The 23,130-nt window shown below is 40.0% G+C and overlaps 1 long non-coding RNA gene across 1 annotated transcript; it reads left to right on the top strand.

Annotated features, from left to right (window-relative positions):
• Positions 1–236: 236 nt before the first annotated feature.
• LOC124505361 (uncharacterized) lies at positions 237–22,893 on the top strand. The gene is made up of 2 exons (XR_006960643.1): positions 237–2,120; positions 22,086–22,893. It is a non-coding gene; the product is annotated as an uncharacterized LOC124505361 (long non-coding RNA).
• The last annotated feature ends 237 nt before the right edge of the window (positions 22,894–23,130 follow it).

Genomic DNA, 23,130 nt, shown 5'->3' with positions numbered 1-23,130 from the left:
GGGAGGGGCAGAGAGAGAGGGAGACACAGAATCGGAAACAGGCTCCAGGCTCTGAGCCATCAGCCCAGAGCCTGACGCGGGGCTCGAACTCACGGACCGCGAGATCGTGACCTGGCTGAAGTCGGACGCTTAACCGACTGCGCCACCCAGGCGCCCCAAGATTTTTTATTTTTAAGTAATCTCTGCACCCACTGTGGGCTCAGACTCACAATCCCGCAGTCAAGAGGCTCATGCTCTACCCACTGAACCAGCTAGGTGCCCCTCATGTTAAAATTTTTAATTATATTTTAGAACTGAAGAACTTGCATGTCGTGTCCAAAGGATCTCAAAGGAATGAGAGAGTTAGTTCAGGATGGGATAATTTTAGAAAAGTATGGATTTTACTGAGTCAGTGGATAATATTTAGTGGACCAGTAGGATACGATGTCCTGGTTGGATAGAATAGTGTAAGGAAAGTGCAAATGGAAAATACAAAGGCATGTTTGGAGGTTAGCAAGTAAACCAAGTGTGTTTACAGAAGTCATCTAAGGAACTCTCAGGAGATGAGAATACCCTGAAAGATTTGGGACAAATTTCGGAAATCTCGTGAGTCTAAGTAATTATGGCCTTCTCCTATGAGTATTGTGGCATTAGTGCAGATGTTAAGAAAGAAGATAACCTACTTGAAGTAGTGTTTTAAGAAATTAACCTGGAAGGGAGTAAGTAAAATTCAGGTAGATCATTTACAAGGTCTAGCACTCATCTTGTTACAATAAAATAAGGGCTGGGACTTTTGGTCACACATTTCAGGGGCATATCAATGTAGAGTTGAAGGAACAGTGTTACTAAAGTAACAACAAGGAAAAGAGTTCTAGGTCTCTTTCAGAGATACTTCTCTATGCATCTTTGGTATATGCACCATTTTCTTTTCTGTCAGCTTCTATGGTCCCATGGTAACCATAAAGAGTAGTAGTTAAATTAAATCACTAACACTCTTTCCTTCCTTTTATCTCTGTATTTTTATATCATTAGAATGGATCACTGGATCAATGGATATAGTACTTGAGAGAGAATCCATGAATTAATGCCCTCAACACAATGGTAGAAAGTCAGCTTTTGGACAGAAAAGGTCATTCCTTCCCTGAGTTAGACATACTCAGAAACTCTTGGTCCCTTAAACATCTTGATAAAAATTGATGAAACTTTGGAGTCTTGCAGCAGTAATTTTCAAATATCACAGTCTCTACTAGTAAAAAGTGCATTTATTTCTTGATGATTTATCAGTATCTCTGGGCTCCAGAATGATCATCTGGAATGTATAAATCTTTGTGAAATATGTAGTCATGGAATTTATTGCATAGTTAATATTTTTCATCAATCTTACCTTTCAAATTGGTAGTCTCCATTAAGAAACATTTTAATGATAAACAGTAAAATATGCCAACCTTCCTATTAGTTATCTTTTTTGTATGTACCTCTGAATGTTAAAGTGTTGATCATTATTTACACAGCGATATTTCATTGTAGTTACTATCGTATAGTTCAGCTCAATGTCAGACTGCCCACTGGATGCACTGTACAAGTCAGTAAATGAATATCATTATATGTATTTTTGGTTTTTAAATGAAAGTATTGTAGCAGCAAGGAAAATGCAACCCACTTCAATTTATTTACTTGTTTGTTTTTTTTTTTTTTTAACTAATACAGGAAGTTGTGTATGGAGCATTGTAAAGAAAAAGATTTTGGAGTAGTGTGGTCGTGTGTTAATAATTGTGTGGCCTTATGCACATTATTTAAATGCTCTGTTGTACTTACTCTGAGACAGGCATTGTGCGAGGCTCTGGGAATGGAACACAAAAAAGGTAGAATCTGGCTCTAAGCTGATTAGAGTTTCATGAAAGTGGAGGTGGGACGAGAAAAACATCACAAAATTGTTGAAATGAAATGAGTTTATGTATACCCAGTGCACAGATAAGTGCTGGGTAACAGAGACAAAGTTGTAAATACTGGTTTTCCCTTTCCAGATGTTCCCTATTTGTCTTCTTTACAGAAGACCTGATACCATACAGTGACATTTTATCATAATACCAAACTGCATTGGTGACTGGAGTTTGGCTGAGCATGGTCTTATTTGGGTCAAGGTGAGAGTTTGAACTGTTCTCTACATATGCACTCTTCTTAATATGCAACTTGGGTTTCACAGCAGAAAACAGTTTTTCATATTCTAATAAAATTTCCTGTGCTTACTTGAATTTAACAAATTAACCATCTCTCTCTTTTTAAAATATAACTCAAGGGAATGAGGAACAAGGCATTGTTGAGATGTATTATTAGCTGGCATAATTTTTTAGAATTTCTGTACAACGACACAGTGTTGGTAATACTCAGAGGATCTTACTTTTCTAGTAAGTAGGAAATACACTGCTCATTTTTAGACCTTACTTAAATATTCTAAGCTATTATGGTCTGTTAAGATTCATCTTTCAATTTTTTTTAAATCTTTATTTATTTTTGAGATAGAGACAGAGTGTGAGCAGGGGGAGGAACAGAGAGAGAAGGAGACACAGAATCTGAAGCAGGCTCCAGGCCCTGAGCTGTCAGCACAGAGCCATACACGGGGCTCGAACTCACGAACCGTGAGATCATGACCTGAGCAGAAGTCAGACACTCAACCGACTGAGCCACCCAGGCACCCCAAGATTCATCTTTAAATACTCTAAATGAGAACCAAATGGACCAAATCAGCACATCACTGATCAAGGAATTCAATGCCCACAGAAGCATATGATATTATATAAAAAGACAAAGACTGTTTTTTTCCCAAGGGGGTTTACTATAATTTAATCTTATGAATTCTTTGAATTCAAAGAGCTATCTCTAATAAAACATGTTCTCTGAAGAGATTTTACATGGTGGTAATGACATTCTGCTCTTCCAGATACTTACTTATCTGGAAGTTGGACTTGACATATAGCCTGGGCCCAAAAGGAGCTGGACAGACACATAGAAATACAAAGTACTTGAAAATGCAGTTTGCGGTAAAGAATAGAGTTCATTCAATTGGAGCACAAGAAAGCATGAAATAACTGAAAGTGCATATTTAACTTTTCTCTACCATATCTACTTAAATACCTTCCTTTTTGAACAAATATTTTACTCTTTATTTTATTTTATTTTATTTTTTTTAATTTTTTTTTTTCAACGTTTATTTATTTTTGGGACAGAGAGAGACAGAGCATGAATGGGGGAGGGGCAGAGAGAGAGGGAGACACAGAACTGGAAACAGGCTCCAGGCTCTGAGCCATCAGCCCAGAGCCCGACGCGGGGCTCGAACTCACGGACCGCGAGATCGTGACCTGGCTGAAGTCGGACGCTTAACCGACTGCGCCACCCAGGCGCCCCCTTTTTTTTTTTTTTTTTTTTAATATTTTACTCTTTAAATGCATGCTAATTGAACACAATTATATGGAATATTGTTGAAGTCACTTATTAGCAACATCTTAAGGGCTGAGTTTCTGGAATCTAAAATGGCAAGCAAAAAGTAGTGAATGGTGGGATTGCCTGCATTTTTGTGCTGAGCATTTGGTTTCCCTCTCCAGACAAGTATTTCTAGGAGTTAATTTTTTAAAAATTCACTTTATATACATACACAAATGAGTAATATTTCATTGGAAAACTCTGGTGGGTATGTCTTTAACCAAATGATCAAAGTTAGCATTTCCACCGTGATGGGATAAAATGGCTTTCTTTTCCCCCAGTGGGATGCACTGAGAAGTCCACAACATGGCCTCTGTCATATTCCAACAAAAGGATGTTTAGCTTGAATCTTCTCATCAGGAAACAGTCCAGATTTTGAGGCATACTGTAAAAGAAGTGGTTGGTACTCTTACATTGTCAATGACACAAAGGGGCTGGTGAGCTGATTAGGTTAGAGGAGACTAAAGAAATTTGCCAACTAAATGCAAATATGTGTGCTTCCTGATTAATACCTGGAGAAGAACAAGAAAATAAGAAGAAAACCACCACAAAGGAACAGTTGACCTAATTTGATTTTGGAACAATTGGCAAAGTTTGAATGGGGACTGTATCTTGGATACTAGTTCTTTATTCACGTTAAATTTCCTGAGTGTAATCATTGTGTTGTGTTGTGTAGGTGAATATCTTTGTTCTTTGGAGATGCCCACTGAAGTATTTAGGGATGAAAGGTCAGAGTCTGCAAGCAGCTCTCAAATGGTTGGGTGGGAAATATGTATATAAAGAGATAAAGCAAACAAGGCAAAATGCTAAAACCAGTGAATATAGGGGAATAGCAAACAGGGATTTCATGTATTATTCTTGCAACTCTCTTAAATGTGTGAAAAATTTCAAAATAAAAATTTGCACCTGCAAAAAAAAATGGATATACAAATTGGAGAGAAAATTAGGTTGGATGAATAATATAGAGTGAGTCCAGTTGTGACCAATCATATCGGACCCAATTCTTATTTTCATAATAAATATTTTTAACACCATCTTTACTATCTGGATGAAATCCATAGATTATATAACCTAATATAAAATTTTAAACATCAATGGAATGGCCTACTGTAATAGAACAAAAGATTGTGTTCTTCATTGGCTTAATTTTGGGGCACAATTACAGTGTTGTCCTCCTAGATTTCCAGATTTTCCCCTAGGGGGTGGTACTGCCCCTGGTTGTGACACCTGGGTTAATTATTTGCTAGTGTAGCAGGGATATTATCCTGAGACATCACTGTGATTAAAACATGACTGTGTGTGTTTGCTGAATGGGTAAGAAGGCCCAGGAGACATCAATCTGTATTCCATTAATTTGCCTGAAGGTTTTGAGTTTTGGGGCTCCATTGGGAAGAGAATTAGTGGATCTCTGAGTTACAGGTGAAGTATGAAAAGTCCTGTAAGGTGTCTGTTTTCTCACTCGGTTCCCATAGATTTTGTTTAAGCCCTATGGAGGAATAAGGTTCTAGGCAAAAGCTAAAGAAGCTGTGTTTTTTTTAGGGTTTCTGAGGAAGATGTAGACAGTGTATATTTGTGTGTTGATATGTTGACAACACAGCTGAATGCAATTTATTTTGTTTCTCTTGGTTCTTTAAAATTCATACAGAGGAGAAAGTTTTTTCCATACCCCTGGATGAAACCTGGACTGGTTCATTGCTCTCTTGATTAGTATTTGGTAACTAATATTTAAGGTTAGTTAACTCTTAGTTGCCCTGATTCCATAGTTTAAAATGTTCAATCCAATATGTTAGAAAACTCTTCATTGCAAGATATAGACTCCCTGTTCTCCAGTTAGGGCCTGTAGTGGGTAGGCACCTACCCTCTCTGAAAAAGGGAATAGTTGACTTCTCCTTGATCTCCCCGCCCCCGCCCTCCCTTCACTAGCTACTCTTACTACTGATTCCTCCTGATGGAGTTGGAATTTGCAGTGGGAAAGGGTAACGCAGGCTGGAGAGTTTCAGTAAATAGGTCTTAAGGTGACTTTGGGCTCTCTGAGTCTGGCAGATGTAGAACATTGACTGTCCTATGCCTGCATTGTTGGCATTTCAGAGGTTCTCCTGCTGGGCTGTCCTGGTTGTGAGGTGTGTAATGAACTCTCTTCTTTCATTGTCACTTGTCTATGAGCCCTAGCGTTCTGGCAGGCTTCCTACTAGCTCTCTGTCCCATTGGGGCCCACATTTGGTTCATGGATAACATTCCTGAATTCATTGACTCATAAAAGTGAGGAGGGAAGGGCAACACAACTGTGCTTACCTTGCTCCTATAATTGAAATGTCCAGCTGGTCACATTGCAATGGACAAGAACCCATTAGGTTTCTCAGGCAGGTGTCACACTCTAGTCCATTGTTTGTTCTCATCTTTGGAAAATACCTGGCAAGTTTTCCAGGTGATCCCACTGAAAGTCTTCTCTGCAGACTAGATGAAGGAAATAGAGTTGCCCTTTCCCCCCTCTGCTTTGGGGAATTGGTGGTTCTCGCAATACTCTGTTGCTCTACTTTCACAAATCTTCTCTGACTAGTCGATACCTGTTGTAACACATGACTTTGGAATTTTATATCTTTTTTATCGTAGAGTCTCCATGGAAACTCCCAGCTGAACATTCCATTCTTCTTGGGGTCCCAGGTAACAGTGCAGGGGGCAAGCAGGCTAGATGTTGGAGAGTCAAGTCTGAATTTGACTTTGGATTCCACCACTCGTTTTGTGATCTTGGCCAAGTTACTTAACCTATTAGTAAAATAAAGGTAACATATGCTAATTGGAAGTGAGATACTCTGTGTAAATCATTTAGGCTGGGCACAGCGAGTGCTCAGTAACTTGTGTAGTTATTACCAGCATCCTTTCCATTTATGTGTAGAACAAAGTGCTGCTCTAATGTCTTCAGAGTCAGCAGATTTGAGGACATCAGAAGACATTTACTTGAAATGAACATCAGCATTCCAATGGGAGGCATCCAACACTGTAGCAACAATGAGGCACCTTCCGTGGCTTCATGGGTAGTAGACATTAACAGGATCTGGAGTAGGAGAGGTGATAAACTGGACTCTATGAGATTCCCCTAGAGACTCCTAGATGTGACCTGGTGAGACTTAGCAGGAACAGAAGTCCTCCATGACCTTTCTGTGGGAAATCCCAGTGAAATCTGTGTTGAGACTGATAAAGTGAGCCTATCAACCAAATAACTCGAAGTGAAGAGCAGAGCTTTCTTAAGGCATAAGATTGTATGTTCTTTTGTTAAGAGAGAAATACTGAAATGGTAAAAATGTGTTCAGCTGCAAGTAGAAGGATACCTAACTAACAGTGAATTATGAAATAAAAACTTTTAATTATCTCATATAACAAGAGATCTTGGGCAGGCAACTGCTGTGTTGGTTAGCTGATTCCAAATTGTTATGACAAGTGTCTCTACACTCTGCAGTTCTTTTAGACTTCCATCCTGGTCACAAAATGTGACCAGGTTTTTTGTTTGTTTGTTTGTTTGTTTTTGCCTTTCTAGGCATCAGGTCTATGTTGAAAGCAGGAATAAATGGGAAAAGTTGGTATCAGTCACATCTGTTCTTTCATCAAGAACGGTAACATTTTATAGAGTCACCCTGTACCCCCTAAAACCCCGGCTTGCATCTCATTCACCAGGATGGCATCACAAGGCCATCGCCATGAACCACAGGGGAGATTGAGAAAGCCTCTTGGAACAGATGTCGTGTTAAGCAACCAACAGAATCTCCCACAAATACCATCACCTTCCTTTGAGTGTGAGCATCATTCTAGATATTTCCAAAGATCAAGAGCACAGAAAATTTGGACAGGTTTCAGATATTTTCCAAGAACTTTAGATAAATATAGACAGAAACTTTGAGAAGAAAATAGACATGGAGCTACAATTTAGAAATTCCAGAAGAAGAGGCTGAGGTGGGTGAAGGGTAAATTAAATAGTGGCACATATTCTCTGAAATGAAGAAAGATTATGAGAGCAAAAGACCTCCCCAAGTATGAGGTAGAATTAACAAATATCTTAGCCCATAGTTGGTATTTTTGAATTTCAAGTTTTAACTAAAAATGTCTAAAATCATCCAGGCAAAGGAAGTGTATTACCAACAAGGAAGAAAGATAATATTCTCCACAGTATTAAAGGTTAGAAAACTGAAACAGCTACAGACTTCTGAGGAGAAATTGATTCAATAATTCTAAGTTCAAAGGCTTCACAAACCTTTTTCATACATGCAAGGCTTTTAAGTAGTTCACTTCCGTACTTTCATTACAGATATGACCTCAAAAGTGTTTTCAGGTTGAGAAAGAAATGCACAAAAAAAGACAATGAGGGGTGCCAGGTGGCTCCATCACTAGAGCATGCAACTCTTGATCTTGGGGTCGTGGGTGTGAACCCCACATTGGGTATAGACATTACTTAAAAAATAAGACAATGATAAGGCTTAATATGCAAAATATTATAAAGCAATGAAATTGTGAAAGTTAGAGATTATGTTTAAGTAACTTTTTGAATTTTTGTTTTGAAACTTAAGACATGAATTAAATATTTTTCTATTTGAAAATAGCGCATGTTATATAACATAAATTAGTATTTACCTCATTAACATCTGAATTATTTGAAATAAAAAATATGGAGTAGGAGAATGGAAAACTTAAAATGTTAATCTTTCACCAATAAGTAGATAAATAATTGAAGAAAATTATTGATGTGGGTGTTCACAGACTTTGTCCTTTCCCCCAATCCACACAGGAAAATATTATCTTGCTTGCTGCATTTCCACTTGCCCTTTAATTGCCAAATTACCTCCTGTATTTTGATGATGTACAATGAGGACACTGGCAGGGGAGGATGGGTCCAGTGAATCTGAAGTAAGAGGGTAGAGTGAGGGAGATGGAGACATCAGAAGTTGCTCAGGATGGGGTGGATGAGTTGAAGTTTCTCCCTGCTTTAGGGCTGAATTGGTGAGTGAGGAGCTCAGGAGTGTGTGGACAACTAGACAACTGGCCAGATGAAGAAAGGATTGTAAGATGTATTCATGGGGGTTGTGTATCAGAACCTCCTCATGTCCTTTGACAGATGCAAGCAGAGGATGCAGTCTCCTTTTTAAGAGCATCGAATCTCAGAACACTGTTACCATTCTGATCAACTGTGCTTTGGGATACTTCCCAGAGCATGAAACACAAAGGTTGTAGTTCTAGCAGGGCTACTCTTGGGGGGCTTGTCCAACAGTGTACTCTCAGTACTCTCAGTACTCAGTACTCAGAGAGTACTCAGTACTCTCAGTACTCAGCTGAAACTTAGTATAACTTCATTGCTTTGTCACCTGAGTCAAGAGGACATTTTTATACCCAGCCCAAGAGCACCCTATTACTGTGGCTAACAGACTTTATGATGATAGTGGAGAGGAGGGCAGCTTTGATGGCAGCAGGGATAGCAACAAACACATCCTGGTGGGTAGGCTGAAATCCAGGTTGTCAATGATACTCTACTTGGGGTGGATGTACCAGATGCAGAACTAAACTTATACATGAGTTCACTAAATTGAGAAAGTCTAAAGGAATCCTTTAAGAAACAGTGCAATGAAAATTATGTTTTATCCCAATATCCATGGATATCCAATTTCTCAAGGAGATAGACCTCTGTGGCTCCTCAGAGGAAGCCTAAGCCAGATGTGAATAACTCCAACCTTAGTTGACCAGATCCTCATGCCAGAACTAGATCCCATGGGGACATGGTGGTGGCCATATAGACTGAATTTAGAAGCACTGGTAGGTTATTTGCCAGAAATGAAACGTGATACATCGAAGACTGAAGAAAAGGACTTTGCATTATGGTTAGAAAAAGTTCAAGGGTGAACAGAATCAGCCTCAGAAGGGTATCTCCACTGTGAGATTTCTTATGGGCATAAAGAGCTGAGCTTTATATACAGGTCAGCCTCACAGAGGATGACCATTGAGTGACATTTGTGAAACTCCGTGTGCTCCAGAGACTGGAACACATGGACCATCACTTCATCAGGGTTACAGATGCTGGTTTGTTTGGGATATTGATATGGAAGTGTATGTTCAAAGATTATCTAAATATTAAGATAATTGTGAGACAAAAATTGAGGAGTCTCTCCTACTAGCTCCATCAGAACATTCCCAGGGTAAACTTTGACTTGGGTTCAGTTAAGCTCTGTGAAAATGATACCCACTGGGATTTCACGAGACGAAACCAGAGAATGAATCCAAGAACTTTAAGTGCCAAGAAGGTAGAACCCAAATAAGAAGAAGATTTCATGTGGAGTTAAGCAGAAGGATGTTTCAGATCTGTGGGATCTGGTCAGCTTTGCATGTTGACACTATGTGATGATCACCACATGAAAGGGTGTGGAAAACAAATGAAATATTTTTGAGATGAATAATGTTTAAATTGTTATGTGGTGTCAGTGACAATTTGCATTGATGCTTCCTCCTAGTTAATCTATATTGACAGAAATTGCACTATGAAATCCTAAAAATAGAATTTCAAAGTGAAATTCTAAAAAACTCTAAAAAATGGGTGCAGCCACCTGTTTTGTGTAGTGCTTACACACTCGAGCTTTGATTAGCTGTAAAACTTGGGAGAGTAAATCTCTCTGAGCCTCCATTTCCTCTTTTGTGAGCTGGAGATAATAATATCTACCTTACATATGGTGGTTAGCACACACACATCTCTGTCAACACACACACAGGTATAGATGGATACATATATACATATAATGCATCTCACGTAATAAAGTGCTTAGGGAATGCTATTCTAATATAATGGTATTATTGTTGTAAGTATTGCATATTTGTAGACATAACAGCACTGAAGACATTGATCATACACTAAAGGAGATTTTACAAATAACAAATATCTCTTCTGAAAAAAAAACCAAGATTGGGGAATGGCATAGTTTTAGGCAAGATGAAGAGTGTGTGAGTATCAGGTGCAGATATGGATGAGTGATGATTTTGACCAGTAGGAGATTTAACAAGGTAAACTTGGACAAGATGGCCCTGGAACGGGACCTTGGAGGCAGGTGCCCTCTGCTGGAGAGGAGTAACAAATGCCAGCATGTGGGGAGGAGAAGGAAACTGAGGAAAGAGGATCCTATTTGGGCAAGAAGCATCCAAGTAGACAATAGAGATAGATTAGATGGTGACTTGAGCACAGCCCTGTGGAACTCAGTGAGGCTCCCAGTCAGGTGGCCCTCCCCTCCCAGCCCCCACCACCTCTGGTCCTGACTTTGGGCTCCCCCAAATTTTGGCTGACTTCCAGGTGGAATCTCACAGGAATCCCATATGTATTTTTTCCCTAAATCTAGCCTCTGTTTTTTAGTCTATGGGGGTATTGTTAAGTTTCTAGGGGGTTTAACTCAACTTAGAGTCTCTCCACATGGTTGTGTATTATCTTGTTATACACACATACCACACGTGTGTGTGTAGATGTAGGACATGTGTGAATATGCACATATATATTACCCTGTCATTTCTGGTGTTTGGTGAAAGACATAAAGAGTGTAGTATGTGTCCAGTTCACATCTTGAAACTGAGAGTCCTTTAATGAAGGCCTGTTATGCTGTGGTCATGACAGAAGCAAAACATGGGGCACAGGGGACAAGAATAAAGCAGGGAACAAGAAGTAGGTGCCTCAAAGTGTGTAACTGGAAAGTTAACGCTGGCAGTAAAGAGGTGGTTTAGTTCTTAATAAAGTGGCATTTTATAGTTGTAAAGAATCATAAGACACTAAGTTCTATACGAGAGCCTTCCACTTGCCATAGAACTCTGGGTACAAGTTTGTATTTTCATTTAGTGATTTTGCTTTTTAGAAGGAGAGAGAGATAGGGCCCAACAAATCCATTTCCCAAAGAGGCTAAAGTTAAGAGGAAAAGCTTTTCCAAGGACGCAGCCTGAATTCTGTTATGAAATCTCAGCAGAGTGAGCTGTTTCACCGAGGACTCCAATTTAATCATTACCTCATTTGTCTCATGCTGAGTCTTTTGCTTCCACCTTTCTTCATTAGAAAAAGCAATCAATCTCTTAATTTTGTGGAGTTTTTAAATGAGTTCCATCTAGATCCATATCAAACGAACACAGGGAATCATACACATGATGCAAGAAGAGATAGTCAAAAGTAAAAACCCCTTGAAAGTATGAATTAAACCAATCTGACCTTAGGCTTTCCAGACAAGGTGACTCGATCTCTACAAAGACTTTTATTTTTCTCTTTCTTCTCACCTCTCAGATGGTTTTCTCACCCCAGATAATAGGAGGTCCTATAAATTTCTAACCCTCATTGCTATTAAGATTTATTAACATGACTGTATGACAAAGGAATATCCCAACACCACTGGTTTGAATGTCTGTGCTCTAGGTACATGAATACTAACGTGGCTGATGAAAGTGCTAAACCTTGCAGTGGTGTTTGGCTTCGAAAACTAGGTTTGGGCCCAGCTCTCCTGAAACAGAAGCGTGATCATCATCATATCATGAGCATTTCGTGAGCTCATGCTCAACGTTGTCGTGCATTGTTTCCCTTCATTTTAACAGTGATTCAAAATTAGGTAGATGCTCTGAATGCCCTTATATGAGGCCTTATTCTGCAGATGAAGGAACTGAGGCTTGGAAAGAGAAGCGATTCAAGGCACACCAGGGCTAGCACCGCCCAACTCCAGGGGGCACCATCACACCACAGCCGTAGAGCTGACCATTGCAGACTTTGCACAGTTCCACACAGTCGTGTGCTTCACAGCAGTGGTCCTGTTGGTAATGTGCAGGGTGATGGTAAGTGCTTAAACATTTTCCAGCAGGCTTCAAAGCTATCATTTAGAAGAAGTACTGTACTCCAAGGGTAAATGCTGGAATGAGTTCCTTTAATAAGTTCTCTTTGGGCTTATTTGGGACAAACCTGACGTATGCTTAATTCTCTATTGTTAATGGATGAAGTCTAGAAAATCTCACATTTTGTTTTTTGTAACAGTTCCAAATGCTAGGATTTTTAATTTATACACTTCATTTCAGCATATCTGGTGTAAGACCACTGAACCTTCTTTTTTAATTTAAAATTATGTATGTATGTATGTATGTATTTATAATATAACTTACTGTCAAGTTAGCTAATATACAATGAATGTATACAGTGTGCTCTTGTTTCAGGGGTAGATTCGTATGATTTATCGCTTACATGCAACACCCAGTGCTCCTCCCAACAAGTGCCCTCCTCATTGCCCATCACCCATTTTTCCCTCTCCCATGCCCCGCCTCCCCCATCAACCCTCAGTTTGTTCTCTGTACTTAAGAGTCTCTTATGGGTTTGCCTCTGTCTCTGTTTGAAACTATATTTTCCCCCTCCCTTCCCCCATGGTCTTCTGTTAAGTTTCTCTGCTTCCACATATATGTGAAAACATGGTATCTGTTTTTCTCTGACTGACTTATTTCACTCAGCATAATACCCTTCAGTTCTATCCATGTTGTTGCAAATGGCAGGATTTCATTCTTTCTTATTGTCAAGTAGTATTCCATTGAATATATAAACTACATCTTCTTTATCCACTCATCTGTTGATGGACATTTGAGCTCTTTCCATAATTTGGCTATTGTTGAAAGTGCTGCTATAAACATTGGGGTACACGTGCCCCTATGCATCAGCACTTCTATAGCCTTTGGATAAATTCCTAGTAGTGCTATTGCTGGGTCATAGCGTAGTTCTATTTATAATTTTTTTGAGGAACCTCTATAATTTTCCAGAGCGGCTGCACCAGTTTGCATTCCCACCAACAGTGCAAGAGTGTTCCTGTTTCTTCACATCCTCACCAACATCTGTTGTTTCCTGAGTTATTTTAGCCACTCTGACCGGTGTGAGGTGGTATCTCAGTGTGGTTTTGATTTGTATTTCCCTGAAGAGGAGTGATTTTGAGCATATTTTCATGTGTCTGTTGGCCATCTGGATGTCTTCTTTGGAAAAGTGTCTATTCATGTCTTCTGCCCGTTTCTTCACTGGATTATTTGTTTTTCTGGTGTTGAGTTTGGTAAGTTCTTTATAGATTTTGGATAATAACCTTTTATCTCATATGTCATTTGCAAATATCTTTGCCCATTCTGTCGGCTACCTTTTAGTTTTGCTGATTGTTTCCTTCACTGTGCAGAAGACTTTTGTTTTGATGAGGTCCCAATAGTTCATTTTTGCTTTTGTTTCCCTTGCCTCCAGAGATATGTCAAGTAAGAAGTTGCTGTGGCTGAGGTCAAAGAGGTTATTGCCTCTTTTCTTCTCTAGGGTGTGGATGGTTTCCTGTCTCACGTTTAAGGACCGTTGAATCTTGAATTGACTGGAAGCATGCAGCGAGTATGTTCTTATAATTTATTCTGTTACATGTCCCAGTTAACCATCTAAATCTTTGTGGGGTTTTTTTTGACTTTCACATTAAGCAAAATAGTCTACACGTTGCTGGTACAGCATTCATTATCTTTCAAAGCTAAGAATAGGCAATAAAGAGACTGGCATTTTAATTAGATACTTACCTTCACATACCTTCCAGCAACAGCCTAGCAAAACTGAATAATAGATGACTGTTTGGTCTGACTTCAGACATCCTCATCCCTCAATTGCATCATGACAGACCACACAGGAGTGCAGGATAAGAACAATTTTGTTCATTTTTTTCTTAAACCATACCTTGCTCTTCTTTCCCTATAGTTATTCCAATTCACTCTGGTTTTCTGTTCTTCGAGCAGTGCAGTGATGCTTGTTGGCAGAGCACCTGCTATCTTTATACGTAATCATTTTCTGAAACGCTGATGTTAGAAAATGAGATAATGGCATTCGAATTAGCCCAGCCTGTCCCTTTTTCTTCTTTGTCTCCCACACCTACAGGTGGGTGTTCAGGGCACTGGGTTTGGGCTGCCCTCCTAGAAAATTGGGACCAGATGGCGCTAACCTCTCTTGGAGCATGAATCTGAATAGAGGAATTCACAGGCTGCCACCTTGAGCCAACCGCTGTCAAACCTGGGCAGACTGTCAAATTGGATTGTCAGTTTAAGAAGGCTAAGTCAAGAGGGAGAATCTAGGTGGGAGACAATAGTGGAAAAGCCAGAAAACCAGGGCAACAGGTAATTGCTAGAGAATTTGAAGTAAATGGGGGGGGGGCAGATTCAGGAATTACTGAACCCTTGCTGTGACAGGGTTATAATTACAATGATAGACAAGATGTGGTGCTCTGTCCTCAGAAAAGCTCAGATAATAAGATAGCTACAATATGGGGTGACAGATGTTAGAACAGAGGTGTGCACAAGGTATTGCGAAGGAAATTAAACTACTTGAGGTGAATGGGAACGAGAGGACAGCCAGAGACCATGTAACAAGGAAGAAAATATGGCAACTGAGCTTGAAGGATCAACGGGATTTAAATAAGCAGAAAATAAGAGAGAACATTCTAGAAAGGGACATCCTACTGCAAATCCACAACGTTGTTCTACAGCCAGTGGAAGGGGAAGAGATCTCAAAATGGCTATAACCCAATGGAGATACAAGAAATGATACTGGTGAGGTGGGAAGAAGCCAGGATGTACAGGGACATTCGGTTCCATACTCACAGTTGTTCTACTCACAATTCAGGTGGGTAATAGGAATCACTAAAGATTTTAAGGTGGGGTAGAGAGATGATCAGATTTGTGTAGAAAAGCCACTTTGGCACCCATGTGAGGATGCCTCAGAAGGACCTGACATAAGAGAAGGGAGATTAGGGGCAGGGGCACCTGGGTGGCTCAATTGGTTAAGCGCCTGACCCTTGGTTTCAGCTCATGTCATGATCTCACAGTTTTTTGGGACTGAGCCCCCCCATTGGGCTCTGCCCTGACAGTGTGGAGCTTACCTGGGATTCTCTCTCTCCCTCCCTCTGTCCCTTCTCCATTCATGCTCATGTGCGCGCTCTCTCTCTCTCTCAAAATAAGTAAATAAACATAAAAAATATTTAAAAAAAGAGAAGGGGGATTAATTTATAGGCACTTGTAATACAGTCTATTCGAGATGAAAAGGACCTGGACCAAGAAAGTAGGTAAAAGATATATCTGAGAAATACTTTGGAAATAGAAACTTGAAAACAGATCATAGATGGGTACCAGATTTTAGATGGTTGGAGGGAACACAGGAGGAAAACAATTTGAAAAGGGGAGATAAACCAAATGAATTTGGTTTTAGGTTTTCTGAATTTTGAGAGCTCTAGGACATTCGGGAGGGTAGTTCCAAAAGCAGAATGGACTTTAGGAGAGTGGTAATCCTGGAGATCAACCACCTGGGTTTACATGAGATCAATTTATATGATATAACATGAAATCAATTTACATGAGAGATGAGATATGCATTATATATATCTCATCTCTCATGTATATATATATACATGAGGTATAAATATCTGAGATAAATTTAAATGAGATAAATCACCTGGATTTACATGACACATAGAGTGTTACCAACTCATGGATAGTAGTTGAATCCATAGCCTGGATGAGCTTAACCAAATTGATGTGGAATCAATTATGGATATGTAATGTACAGCATGATGACTGTAGTTAGGTATTGCATATTTGAAAGTTGCTAAGAGAGTAGTTTTTTTGTTTGTTTGTTTGTTTGTTTTTTGCTGAGAGAGTAGATCTTAAACGTTCTCATCACAAGGGAAAAAAAAGACTTGTAGCTATATGAGATGATAGATGTTAACTAGGGGTAATCATTTCACAATATGTACCTATATCAAATCATTACGTTGTACCCCTTAAACTTACATAATATTATATGACAATTACATCTCAATGAAACTGGAAAAAAATGAAAAAAAAAAGCAACTAAACAAATAAAGCCCAAGGACAAAGCCATGGGGAGCCCGAGTTAAAGGGGACAATGGGAAGGATTTTGTCGTGAAAAGTGCATTGCCACGGAAGTGGTAAAACAGTGGCATTCAGTATTGCCCAAAGTACTTGAGGGTAAGTGACAGTTTGTAGAGCATTGTTATATTCAACAACAGTGATGTCAGAGCCTTCCAGTGGAGGGTCAATTTTGGGTTGGGGAGTGAATGAGAGGAAAAGAAATCAAGACTGTGACTATTCCATTTTTCTAGAAGCTTGACTTTAAAGGGAAAGAGAAAAAAGACTTAGCACAGCTGGATGAGACAGGAGGGTCATGTGTTATCTTTATATGACAGATAGCAGAATGGAAGCTCTGAGAAGTTGTGATTTGCCCAGGGTCAACCCCTGGTCAGTAGTGGAGCCAAAATGCAATCTGATTCTGAATTCAGATTTTCTCCTACTTGTCCACCTGAGTAATTGCAGGATCATCCGTTGTAGTGGATATGGTCATAATCAGTGTAAATGAGACCATGGTATATGTCATCTGGAAGAGGGTGGGGTAGGAAAAGGGAAGAATTATTTCCCCGGTTTGTCCGAATTGGTGAGATGTAGACAGGAAAACTTCATTTTAAGCCTCATTTGGCCTGTTTTCTTGGCTGGCTGCGGTTGCTCTGCCAGCCAACTCCTGCTTTCCTCTTTAGCTGTAGCCCTGACAGCCTTGTGCTCCTACTGTGATTTCAATTCATGACCTGACCAAGGATGATAAAAAGTAAATCGCATTCCCAAGTATATCCATAGTACAGGCCAATTACTTAGCTGCCCGAAATACTTTGTCATTTGGACGACATGCATTAAATAGAATCTTTCTTCCTTGATTGAAGAAATGCAAATTGTTCAGTGTTTTCTTTAGGGATTAAAGCACCTGTCCTTGTGGTGATGCCCAGTCTGTTGGAGTTGGAGCAGCCATCTGCAGTAACGAGGATTATGTAACATCCCTTGCTTTCACGTAAAGATAAGCCTCCCATGCAGACTTGAGGAAACCAGATTCTATTCTGAAGTCAGATACTGTGAACTTGAGTCAGCATCTCTTGGCCCTCCTCACCAAGAACCTGGAATCTTAGAATCAGAATTAGATGCAGTGCCGGGGCACCTGGGTGGCTCAGTTGGTTAAGCATCTGACTCTTGATTTCGACTCAAGTCATGGTCCCAGTGTCGTGAGATTGAACCCTGTGTGGGGCTCTGTGCTGAGCATGGAGCCTGCTTAGGATTCTCTCTCTCTCTCTCTCTCTCTCTCTCTCTCTCTCTCACTCTCACTCTCTCTGCCCCTCGGGCCTGCTTTTGCATGCTTACTCTCTAAAATAAAAATGAAAAACAAAATTAGATGCAGTGCTTTGTGATACTTGGAGTCCAAGTTCACGTGGAAGATGGTATCCACCTTAGAAAGGATTAAGACAATAGAGTGCATTCACATACCTTGTGAATGAGCCTGGCCTGAGAATGGACTTTTGTCATAATTACTCAAACCCAAATATCTATTCCCTTTTTTTTTAGAGAGAGAGAGGGAGAACACATGTGCATGCACGAAGTGGGGGAAGGGCAGAGAGAGAGAGGGAGAGGGAGAGGAAGAATCCCAAGCAGGCTCCATGATGTCAGTTCAGAGCCTGATGCAGGGCTTGATCACACGACTCTGGGATCATGACCTGAGCTGAAATCAAGAATCGGTCATTCAACCAAGTGAGCTACCCAGATGCCCCCCAAATATCTATTCCTAAGTAGATTTACCTCCTCCTGTAAGAAGTAGCAAGTTAAAAAATGATATTTATTGAAATAGATGCTAAAGCTTCTTAAGAGTGGGAATCCTGTCTTATGCTTGTTTCATAATAATAATAATATGGTTATGTGTAATAATTGCTATATCCCATAGATTAATGAATATTATGGGCCAGTACTTATTGTTCAGCTTATAGTCATGCCCAGTAAATAACTGTTGACTGATTTCACCTCATTCTAAGTTCCTTAGTAAATGAACTGCAGTTTGTAAGTTGAACTAATGCCCCTTCCAACAGTACTAGCGAGCTTCAAAGAAAGCTGCCTTTAGGGTTTGTTGGCTGAAGAACTCTTCCTAATATAATATGATGCATCCAGGAAGAAACAACAAAAATATGACAGGTTCCCTTCAACATTTTCCTTTTGTTTTTTTGCCTGTTAGTTGGATTTACTATCTAGTTATATGTGATCACAGTGGGAGGCATAGGTGCAAATAAAGTAGATACGTGTGTGCTTTATTTTATACTCAGTTATTAAATGGCTTTATGAAATAAGAACTTAGCAATGGAAATATTGTCTTTTCTCTTTCTACATCCTGAAGTTCAGTCCTAGGCTGTCTTTCCCCATCACTTTGCATCTCTGCATATTAGGAGGAAATGGATCTGAGATTAAAAAGCCCTAAGTGAAGTCCATGAGAAGTTGTAATATTTTATGAGAGCATACATTTTCTTGAGCCAGGAACCCTTCTTCCATTCTCTGTTTTGTGAAAAATAAACCCATCTACAGTGTCATGGCCAACCTTCCAGCCTGACCAAGGCTCCGGCCAAGCAACGAGCAAATAGAACTTGAGATCAGATGGCTACAAAGCAAACACCAAGTCCAAGAGGAACCTGTTAGCTGCTCATGGAGTGAAAGCACCTCAGAATTCTTTCTAACTTCACACCTGCATTACAGCTATACCTAAAACCTTCATAAGCTGCACATCCAGACACAGAGTACTAACTGACCAAACATACAGATCTCTTTGGGTAACACAGCTTGAATTTGGATCTCCATTCATTGCTAGGGAAATGTAGGAAAGGTCCATCTTTGAAACAGTGGAAAATTTTGCCATCTGTGAAAGTGAGGGATACTGCTTTTTTATTTTTTATTTTTTTCAATATATATATATTTTTTTCAGGAATAGGATTTAGTGATTCATCACTTACATGTAACACCCTGTGCTCATCCCAACAAGTGCCCTCCTTAATCGCCCTCACCTTTCTAGCCCATCTCTCCACCCAACACCCACCAGCAACCCACAGTGTGTTCTCTGTATTTAAGAGTCTCTTATGGTTTGCCTTCCTCTGTAAGAAACTATTTTTTTCTCCTTCCCTTCCCCAATGATCTTATGTTAAGTTTCTCAAATTCCACATATGAGTGAAAACATATGATATCGTCTTTCTCTGACTGACTTATTTCATTTAGCATAATAACTCTTGTTCCATTCAGGTTGTTGCAAATGGCAAGACTTCATTCTTTTTTTGTCACTGAGTAGTATTCCACTGTGTGTGTGTGTGTGTGTGTGTGTGTGTGTATATATATATATCTCACATCTTCTTTATCCTTTCATCAGCTGATGGACATTTGGGCTCTTTTTCTTTCCATACTTTGCTATTGTCAATAGTGCTGCTGTAAACGTTGGGATGCATGTGCCCCTTAGAATCAGCATTTTTGTATCCTTTGGATAAATGTCTAGTAGTGCAATTGCTGAGTCATAGGGTAGTTCTATTTTTAATTTTTTGAGGAATCTCCATACTGTTTTCCAGAGTGGCTGCACCAGCTTGCATTTCCAACAGTACAAAAGAGTTCTCCTTTCTCTGCATTCATGCCAACATGTGTTGTTGCCTGAGTTGTTAATGTGAGCCATTCTGACAGGTATGAGGTGATATCTTTTTGTGGGTTTGATTTGCATTTCCCTGATGATGAGTGATGTTGAGCATTTTTTCATGTGTCTTTCAGCCATCTGGAAGTCTTCTTTAGAAAATTATTCATGTCTTCTGCCCATTTCTTAACTGGATTATTTGTTTTTTGGGGTTTTGAGTTTGATAAGTTCTTTATAGATTTTGGATACTAGCCCTTTATCTGATATGTCATTTGCAAATATCTTCTCTCATTCAGTCGGTTGCCCTTTAGTTTTGCTGATTATTTCCTTTCCTGTGCAAAAGCTTTTTATCTTGATGAGGTCCCAATAGTTCATTTTTGCTTTTGTTTCCTTTGCCTCCAGAAACATGTCAAGTAAGAAGTTGCTGAGGTTGAGGTCAAAAAAGTTGTTGCCTGTTTTCTCCTCTAGGATTTTGATGGCTTCCTATCTTACATTTGGGTCTTTCATCCATTTTGAGTTTTTTTTGTGTGTATGGTGTAAGAAAGTGGTCTAGGTTCATTCTTCTGCATGTCGCTGTCCAGTTTTCCCAACACCATTTGCTGAAGAGACTTTTTTTCCATTGGATATTCTTTCCTGCCTTGTCAAAGATTAGTTGGCCATTCATTTTTGGGTTCATTTCTGGGTTCTCTATTCTGTTCCATTGATCTTTGTGTCTGTTTTTGTCCCAGCACCATACTGTCTTGATGATTACAGCTTTGTAATACACCATAAAGTCCAGGATTGTGATGCCTCCAGATTTGGTTTTCTTTTTCAGGATTGCTTTGGGTATTCAGGGTCTTTTCTGGTTCCATACAAATTTTAGGGTTGTTTATTCTAGCTATGTGCAGAATGCTGGTGTTATTTTGATAGGGATTGAGGGTAATGCTATTTTAATGAACAAATCCAAAGATGATATTCAAATCTTAGTTTGGTCAGTAGGGCACAGAGCCCAGCACTGTACCTGACATATAACAAGTGCTCAAAAAAATACTTGTCAGTTGAATAAAGAGTGAATGTTTTGTTCACTGTCTTTTCCATCCCTCATATCACCACCTGCACCCCCATACCAGGTTTTTAACTTGGGATGAAAGGATTGCATTTGAGCCTCATCTTCATGGCTATTGTTACACTTTATACAAATTTAGTTTTGAGGGGGGTTCTACCTAGCCAAAAAGTATCAAAGGGGAAGGCATTGGGTCTCCTTTCCCCCAGTCTCTATAATTTGGAAATAAGTTCAAGTTGGTTACTTACCCGTAGCAAAGATAGGAAGGAATTTTTGATAGTAAGGCACATTTCTGGCTTTATTTTCTCTCCATTTTATAAGAACAATTATGCACATTTAAAGGACTTCTGGACATCTGGTAGCTAAGGAAGGTCAAACGAAACACAGAAGATGATTTTTCATCCCTGAAGTGAGGGGTCAAGTCTCTTTTCCAAATATAATAGGCTGTTAAATGGGACATATGGCTACTGCCTCTAAATTTTAGCTAAAGCTTCAAAACTATGGATGATAGGGGAGATGTAAACCAACTTTCTAATATTCTCAACATTTGCAGTCTTTCTGGAATCATTGAAAAAGTTATATATATATTTCATACAAATCGTTACATTAGGATGTCTTATCATGTGTGTTATCTCAGGATTTCAAAGCCAGGAATAAAAAGGTCTACATGTAGTAATAATCTAAATACAGAACACTGCCAAAGTGGGCAGCAGCCATTTTTCCATATAGCTTACTGAAAAACTTCAGGGACTTGGTCTGACATTGCCTCTCTGTTCCTTCAACTGCCTTTTCCCCTCTCCGAGTCCTCATACTTGATATAAGGAGAGTTGTGCCAGTGGGGAGGGTGCCTTTGGGAAGCGTGATGCAGTGTGTCTAAGAATACTGTGTTTTTCTCCCCAAGACCTTGTGTGTAGAGAGGCAACTGTGGGCATCATCTGTCCCTGTTGTGAAGGGAGGGAGGTCTTGGTAGAACCACTTGTAAAGACGAGGGATGGGGTGGGAAGGAAGGGAGACTGATGTGCTCTTCTACTGGGTGTTTGCCTGTCCTCCCCTAGTTGGGCCTGCTAACTTGCATCTGTGTTAGCACAGCATGTGGGCAAGAGAGAGTCGAAAAGGGTGTCACCCTGGAACTGCCGGACAGAGATGGGCCCAAAGCTGCTCCTGTACCTGGAGGTGTGGAAGATGGATCCCATGTGGATGGAAGGCACCCAAGAGATGGCCACATCACACAAATGACTGCTGACGCCTGGAGTTGCTGCTGGGGAGAGAGAGGACCCCTCACTGAACAGGGCAGGTTGGATGGACCACCCGCCCACAGCCCACATTCTCTGTCCTAGAAAAGTGGTCCTGGATACCCATGGGAAGAGCTGAGAACTCACAGTCAGGGAAGATGTCAGTTCCTCTCTCTTCCTCTTTCCCACCCTGACTGGGAAGGGGGAGTGTAAGGAAGCATGTGAGGGGCAGGTGTGCCCCCTCCTGCACAACAAGCTGCTAGAACCACTGGGGGATCTGGAATTAGAGCTGGGGAGGGTACAGGAAGGGGGAAGCTCTTTGAATCATGTGGGAAATTGAAGTTCAAGAGTGAAATGTCTCAGCTAAGACATTTTGGGAAGTCAAAAGTGACTGAACTGTTATGAGACCTCGTCGGGAGGAAGGATGGGTTTGACAGAGTATATCATTGGGCAGCAACTGTGAGGAAAAATGGTTCCACCTTTTAATCCCAATAATTGAGACCCCTCCACAAACCGGTTGCACCATCTGATGTTCCATCTCGATGAACTCTCAGGTGGCCCATCCTTGTGTCACGCCTTCAACATGCTGAATGCCATTTCTTTGTTATCTCTGGTTTTGGAGCTGTTTTGTACCTCCAGAGTATACATTGATGGGAGACAAGGACTTTGCTAGTTTTGCATTCCCCCACCCCCACCTCTGGTATCTGATATATGTACTTGAGACATGAACTCAGCTGCAGATTCACCATGATGTCCTTTCCAACTATTTGGGGACAAAATAAGGAAGGAAATGATAATTTGAATCTAAAATTAATAAAGTGTCGTAAATGAATGAGATTTTCCATCTGTGGAAATCTTTTCGGAAGGAAATGATTTTGGCTGAGGGTTTCTGATAAGATTAG

Source organism: Lynx rufus, unplaced genomic scaffold, assembly GCF_022079265.1.
Source record: "Lynx rufus isolate CCGP_SWC_20201006 ecotype Redwood Valley unplaced genomic scaffold, mLynRuf1.p SCAF_9, whole genome shotgun sequence".
NCBI classification, from domain to species: domain Eukaryota; kingdom Metazoa; phylum Chordata; class Mammalia; order Carnivora; family Felidae; genus Lynx; species Lynx rufus.
This window is presented reverse-complemented; position numbering and strand designations above follow the sequence as displayed.